Source organism: Coffea eugenioides, chromosome 3, assembly GCF_003713205.1.
Source record: "Coffea eugenioides isolate CCC68of chromosome 3, Ceug_1.0, whole genome shotgun sequence".
Lineage (NCBI taxonomy): Eukaryota > Viridiplantae > Streptophyta > Magnoliopsida > Gentianales > Rubiaceae > Coffea > Coffea eugenioides.
In genome coordinates, this window is record NC_040037.1 from 43,560,990 (window position 1) to 43,569,025 (window position 8,036).

Here is an 8,036-nt window from a genome sequence, read left to right on the forward strand (position 1 = left end):
AACACATGAGTTGTTACTAGTAACTGTAAAAGCATAGATTTTAATTTGCACCCTTTAACTATATTCCACTTTCCACTTTGCATCTTTTATCTATACTCCAATTTTCACTTTCATTCTTAAATTTCAAACCAAGATATTTTGGGATCTAAACTATAACATCCATCTGTTGGGAATATTTGCATACGAAGTCCACAAAATTGACTCCAGAATTGTCATATCTCGCAAAATCATTGCTTTAACCAAATTAAATCAAACATACGGAGGATGAAATTGTAATTTCAAGGACTCCCAAAAAAGTTCCCCGATGTTGCTTTCGGATGGGTGGTGTAGTGGGGCAAATCCACGTATGACACGTGTCAGATCGGCAGACTGCACGCAGCAGGTCGGCGGTAGATACCTCGAGGCTGGCACGGGCCAGCTCGGCATGAGGGAGCCAGCTCGGCCGTGTCAGTGCCCTCTTGTGGTGGGCTTGATGGGCCGCCGTCTCCGAACATTTAGGGGCCGCCGCATAAAACCCTAGGAAGACCCCGAACCCTAAGGGGACTTTGACTCCCATAAGGAAACTGAAACTCAGCTGGTCTTATATATACTACATTATCAAGACTACGTAAGGTACGCACACATAAGTATTCTCTACTACTACCCTATTCTGAAGCTCTACTGACTTGGCCGTCGGAGCTATTCCGGGGACTACAGTCCCGTCTCCGTTCTCTCTTTTCAGGACCCTCAGCTTGATCCGCCCTCCGGTCGGCCACGCCCGGACAGCTCGGCTCACTACAGTTCAGCTCGGATCTGGTTTTTGGCAGTCGCAACAATTGGCGCCGTCTGTGGGAAAACGTATTCTCTTTTTTCGCGAAAAACATGCCGAAGACTAGGTCGCAGAGGAACGCTGGCGGATCCAAGGGGACCGAGCGAAGTGGCCCCCAAAACTCCTCTCGAGGTCCAACACCTGGAGAAGGAGGGGCGGGGCCCTCACGAATCCCACCTGAACAGCTGGTTCAGACGGTGGCGGAAAACCTGCCCACCTTTGAGGCTATCATGAACTACCTCAAAGGGCAGTCGGAGGGTCGTCTGAATAAAGAACCTAAGGTCCAGGAAGCCGACCTGTCAGAGTCCCGAACCGGGAGTCCCGAGCCCGGGGCCAAGCGGGCGCGCCGGGAACTCACGCGTGAGCAGGTCGAGGTCGTAGAACCCTCGCACAAGAACTCCCGAACTGAGCACCCGGAGCCCGTCCGGAGGCTCTCCCCCCTGAAGGAGCGACAACAGGTGCAGGACGAGCTGGACCTACTGCTGGACCCTGAGGCGGACAGGCACATTGCTTCCCCCTTCATGGTCGATATTGAGGACTACCAACTGCCCGCAAAGTTCAAAATTCCAAACATGAAATCTTACGACGCAACTACGGATCCGGAAGACCACCTGTTCGTGTTCATGACGCAGATGCGCCTACAAACGGCCGCGGATGCGGTCAGGTGCAAGACCTTCCCGATGTTCCTAGAGGGAAGGGCCCGGCAGTGGTTCCAGGGACTTCCCCCCAGGTCGATCCGGTCTTTTACCCAGCTCGCACGACTGTTCTCAGCGCAGTTCGTTTCTTCACGAGCCTACTCTAAAAGCACCGCTCACCTCATGACTATCCAACAGAAGCCAGAGGAGTCCTTGCGCGAGTACATGGTGCGCTTCAATAACGAGTCCATTCAGGTTCGAGATCGCGACGACAAGGTGGTCATGGCCGCCTTCATCAATGGGCTGCGCAAGCAAAAGCTTTACACCGAGCTTGTGGAGAGACCTCCCAAGTCAGTTCGGGAAATGCTAGACCGAGCCTATGAGAAGGCCAACGCGGAGGAAGCCAATCGCCTTAAGAGTGCACAAGAAAGATTGAGGGATAACAAGCGCAGGAGGGGCGCCGACCAGGTGGATGCACGGCCTGGCCAGGGAAGGAAGAGCGCTTATGACCGCCTCCCCAGGAGCCGCCCAATGGGAGGAGACAAGTCCTGGACTAGCCTCACGGCACCCCGAGCTCGAGTGCTCGCAGTGATGGAACAGAAGGGGCTCTCCCGACCTCCTCGGCCTTTGGCCAGGGACAAAAGCAGACGGGACCAAGGTCTGTATTGCGCTTATCATCGAGATGTGGGGCACGATACAGAGGACTGCCGTCACCTCAAGAAAGACATTGAGAAACTGATCAAACGAGGCCATCTTGGGCAGTTCATACGAGAGGAACGAGCTGACCAGCAACGAGGAAGACCCAGGTCGGAACGTCCGGGCTACCTCCGGGACCGACCTCAGGGGCCTCGTGGCCGAACTCCCGAGCAGGAAACACAGAATCTGGTGGGGGTGATTAACACTATTGCCGGAGGACCTGCTGGCGGGGATAGCCATACAGCTCGGCGGCACAATCGCCCCCCTCCCACGGGGGAGAGCTCGGCCAAGCGATTGAAGATGTATGAGGAAATAATCTATGGACCTGAAGACGCAGTCCCTTTGGCCTCCAATAACCATGAAGCCATTGTGATAGAAGTCATCACCTGTAATTTCAAGGTGAAGAAGGTATACATAGACAACGGAAGTGCCATAGATGTGCTGTATTACAAGACCTTTAAGGAGCTACAGCTGGAGGATAGACAGCTCGTACCGGTTCGAACCCCGTTGATCGGTTTTGCAGGTCCTCCCGTAAGGCCGGAAGGGATGATTACTCTCATGGTTACGGTGGGGGTGTCCCCGAAGTGCCGGACGGTCCCGGTAAGTTTCGCGGTGGTTAAGGAGCCGTCGTCCTACAACATGATTCTAGGACGGCCCACGCTGAATTCCCTCCGAGCTATTTGCTCCACCTTGCACCTCAGTATGAAGTTTCCTACTTCTGCTGGGGTGGCTGAGGTGTTGGGGGATCCGGAGGTGGCGAGTGCTTGTTATATTGCTACCCTCAAGGGCAAAGAGAAATTGGTAGGTCAGACAATTTGTTTAGAGTCCTGGGAACCCCTGGAGAAAGGGGAAAGATTGGAGACAGACGAGGGGTTAGCCGAGCTGCCCGTCCAGCCCGACCGACCCGAGCGCACAGTGAAGGTCGGCACCGGCCTGGGCGAGCAGGTCAGAAGTTCTTTGGAATCTCTCCTGGAGGAATACGCTGAGATTTTTGCTTGGAGTGCTGATGACATGCCAGGAATCCCCACCGAGCTGGCAGTCCATAAGCTACATGTGAACCCTGACGTCCAACCTGTGAAGCAGAAGAAGAGGAACTTCGCTCTTGAACGAAAGGAGGTTGTCAAGAGCGAGGTGGGTAAGTTGCTGGAGGCTAAGATCGTTAAGGAAGTCTACTACCCGACCTGGCTGGCCAACCCGGTGCTGGTCAAGAAGGAGGAGAAAGCTTGGAGGATGTGTGTGGATTTCACTGACTTAAATAAGGCTTGCCCGAAGGACTGTTACCCACTTCCACGGATTGACCAGCTCGTGGACTCAACAGCTGGCTATGAGATCTTATGTTTTTTGGACGCCTTCAAGGGGTACCATCAGATAGCCCTGGACGAAGGGGATCAGGAGAAGACCTTGTTTATCACCGAGGACGGAACATATTGTTACGTTACCATGCCATTCGGGCTAAAGAATGCGGGCGCAACCTATCAGAGGTTGGTAAACAAGCTGTTCAGAAATCAGATCGGCCGAAACCTGGAGGTTTATGTGGACGATATGTTAGTGAAAAGTCGAACCCAGGAGCAGTTCATCTCCGACCTGAGGGAAATTTTCGAGGTCCTTCGGAACTCACGAATGCGGCTAAACCCCAAGAAGTGTACTTTTGGGGTCAGGTCGGGAATGTTCCTGGGCTACATGATTTCTAAAGAAGGGGTGAGAGCTAACCCGGACAAGATCAAGGCTATCATGGACATGGCTCCACCCCGGAATATTAAGGATGTGCAACGTCTAACAGGGAGGATGGCAGCCTTGAACAGGTTCTTGTCCAAATCGGCAGTTCGGGGGTCGCCTTTTTTCAAGGCCCTGAAAGGATATCGGCGGTTCGAGTGGAGTCTGGAGTGCCAGAAGGCGTTCGATGAGCTGAAAGCCCACCTCGCTCGGTTGCCAGCTCTGACATCTCCCGAGCTGGGGGAGATCCTGTTCATCTACTTGGCTGCGGATGAGGGGGCTATTAGCGCGGTGCTGGTGCGAGAGGAGGACAAGGTGCAGAAACCCGTATATTATGTTAGCCGCGCCCTACAGGGGGCCGAGGCAAGGTACTCGGCGATAGAACAATATGTTCTAGCGTTGGTACATGCAGCTCGGAAGCTCAGGACGTACTTCCAAGCTCATCCCGTGGTGGTCATAACGGACCAGCCCCTAAAGCAGATCCTTTCCAGGCCCGAGTCCTCGGGTCGAATTGTGAAATGGGCTGTGGAGTTGTCGGAGTATGATCTGGGATATCAGCCCAGGACGGCCATCAAGGCCCAAGCATTAACAGACTTCATAGCGGATGGCGTTCCTTTGAATTTCCCGAAGCAGAGGTCGATCAGGCTAGAGACATACAGGCCAGAAAGGACGGAGAAGTTGGTAATAATGCGCAGGCCGGACAAGCAGCTAAACCCTTGCAGACCCCAAAGACTACCAAGGCCACCCAGACCCGAGAAGCAGTAGAGGCCTTACAGGCCGGAGACGCTGCCGAGGTCATCCAGGTCGTACAGGTAGCGGAGGACGGACCGTCCGAAGAAGCAACTGAGGCCCAGCAGGCCAAAGAAGCTGCCAAGGACAGGCAGGCCGGAGAAGCAGTTGAGGCTGAGCAGACCCAAGGAACTGCCAAGGTCGGAGAGACCGAGGAGGCAGCCAAGGTCGGGTGGGCCGTAGACGCTGTCGAGGCCATGTGTCCTGAAAAAGCAGTCAAGACAGAACTGGCCAGGGATACTGCCCAGGCTGGGAATGATACAGAGGCTGCGGAACGAGCAGATCCCGCCTGGACATTGTATGTGGATGGCGCATCAAGCAAGGAAGGATGTGGGGCGGGGCTCCTCCTAATTAGCCCTACTGGGGAAGAGCTGCCCTATGCGCTAAGGTTCGATTTTAGAGCCTCTAACAACGAGTCCGAGTACGAGGCTCTGGTTGCGGGGATGGAGATGGTCCGGAAGTTAGGGGCCAGATCAATAAAAGTTTACAGTGATTCACAGCTGATAGTGAACCAAGTAGGGGGGAGTTACGAGGTCAAAGAAGGGTCACTAAGAAAGTACGTGGCCAAAACGTGTGAACTGAAGGGTCAGTTCGAGCAGTTCGCGCTCGAGCAGATTCCGCGGAGCCAGAACAAGAGAGCCGACTCCCTGTCTAAACTAGCCTCCACCTCAGCTGGCTTCTCAGGTCGGGAAATACTGGTGGAGGTCATCAGAAATCGGGCCTATGAACAGGTAAGCGCTGCAGTCATTCAGGTAGTGAGCTCTTGGATGGATCCTATCATTCAGTATCTGGTTCGTGGGGAGCTTCCGCCGAGCAGGACAGAGGCCCGCAAAATCCTCATCAAGTCACAGAAGTACGCACTCACACATGGAGTTTTGTACAGGAAATCTTACTTGCAGCCTTGGTTGAGGTGCGTAACGCCTGAGGAAGGTAGCTATGTCTTACGAGAGCTGCATGAAGGCATCTGCGACAACCATGTCGGCCCGAGAGTATTGGCCAAGAAGGGAATGTTGGCTGGGTACTATTGGCCCACCATCTTTAGGGATTCAGCCGAGCTGGTAGCCGGGTGTAGGTCTTGCCAGCTACATGCCCCAATCCATCACACTCCCACTCAGGAAATGATTCCTCTCAGCAGCCCGTGGCCATTCTTCCAGTAGGGGATTGACCTATTGGGGCCGTTTCCCCGAGCTCTAGGTGGCTGTGAGCACTTGGTGATAGCCATTGATTACTTCACCAAGTGGATAGAGGCCGAGCCCCTCAACACGATAAGCAGCAGGTCGATCCAGAAATTCCTTTGGAAAAGCATAGTCTGCCGATTCGGCATACCGAGGGCTCTCGTCTCGGACAACCGCAGACAGTTCGCTGATCAATCTCTCCGGGAATGGTGCACCGAGCTCGGCATCCAGCAGTACTTCACCTCAGTGGGGCATCCCCAAGCCAATGGGCAGGTCGAGAATGTTAACAGAACCATCCTGCACGGCCTGAGGACAAGATTAGAGTCTGCCCGAACTAATTGGCTGGAGGAGCTACCCACCATACTATGGGCCTACCGGACAACACCTCGGACGGCCACCCAAGAGACCCCCTTCGTCCTAACATATGGGGCCGAAGCAGTAATTCCAGCAGAGGTCGGAGTACCCTCAGGTAGGGTGCAACATTTTGTGGCTCAAGATAATGAGGAGGAGATGCGGCTTAACTTGGACCTGATCGAACACCGAAGGGAAGAAGCGGCTATACGAATGGCTAAGTATAAGGGCCAGGTCGCACGCTACTACAATGCTAGGGTAAGGCACCTCTCATTCAAACCAGGAGACCTGGTATTACGCAAGAACTCCGTGAGCCGAGCTGTGGGCACGGGTAAGTTGGACCCAAACTGGGAAGGTCCCTACGTGGTAAGGGAAGCTGACCGGGCAAGTTATTGTAAGCTAGCTCGCCTGGATGGAAGCGAAATCCCGCGCACCTGGCACAACTTAAATTTAAGGCTTTTTTCTTTAGTATCCTGCTCAAGCTGAAAATGGTCAGCTGGACAGGGGTAATGTTCTATGTTATTAGCTCACTTTATTAGTTCCACTTTTATTGAGCTCGGCCTGGGTTGGCACAACTTAAATTTAAGGCTTTTTTCTTTAGTATCCTGCTCAAGCTGAAAATGGTCAGCTGGACAGGTCTGTTTTTCACTTATTAGTTCGGCACTTGGGATTATAATGTATTCAAATGCTTTTAAATAATAGAGAATCTTTACAAGTGTGGGATAAGAAAAAAGGCCATCTATTCCATTTCAAAAAGACATACATAAGGTGGGCCATACAAAAGCAAGCTGGCCAGCTCGGTTCCTACTCTAGCCTAATCAGCCTATCCAAAATGCTATCTTTCTAGTTCTCCCCTTGTTGCTCTTGCTCGTACTCGGGAGAGGTCGCGGGTGGAGTTGGGTCGGCGACCAAGGCAGCCAGGTCGCGCCCATGGGAGTAGCCCGCGACAAGCCTGTCAATTTGATGGACGGCTTGGGGGTTGTAGTCAGGCCGTCTGCCGAGGTCAAAACCCGGCAAGTTCAGGATTGGACATCTGCCATGGCTTTGGTATAGCCGAACTGCAGGACGGGGCCATTCAGGATAGCCAGGTCGTTCATAAAGGCGTCAGACTTCTTAAACTCTTGGACGCCCAGCTGGCGCCCTTCCGTCTTCGCTGTCTCTATTAGCTCGGCCGATTTCTTCTGCTCGGCCTCGGCCTCCAGCTGTGCGGTCAGTTCGGCGATCTTCTTCTTCTCCAGTTCAGAGGAGGCCTGAGAGTCGGCGAGCTGTTTCTTCGTGGCTTCCAGCTCCGCCTCTGCTGCTTCGAGCTGACTGGCCAGCCTACTCTTGGCAGCATCGGCTTGGGAGAGATTTTCCCCCATGTTCTCGTACCGCTGAGCCAGCTCGACACCTGCGACGTTGAGCTGCTAGACCAAACCAGTGAAGGTCTACATATTAAAGAAACTTTGCTAAGAGATTTAATGGTGGAGGAATTACCTGAGCTGCACTCAGGTAGTAGTGCTCTAACAGCTCAGAAGTAGAGGCGAGCTGTATGAAATGATGATCGCGAGGGAGCACCGAACCCTTGACGAGTTCTCGAGCAGCCTCTGGAAACTGAGCTCGGTCGTTCATTGACAGCCCCCACTTCGGGCAAAAATGGAGGGGGTGGGGGTGTGTGCTCAGCTCGGTGGGAGGCTTGAGGGGAATTATATTCCTCGCTCGCCACATAGAAGGGGGCAAATTTGATGTGGCCTGCAGCTCGGCCGAGTTGGCCCCATAGTGCTCTGTGGAAGCATCAGCAGGAGATGTTTGTGGTGTTGGGACAGCGGAGGAAGCCGCCTCGGTCCTGGCTTTCTTGGCGGTCGTCTTTCTCCTATTCTTTTTGGGTTC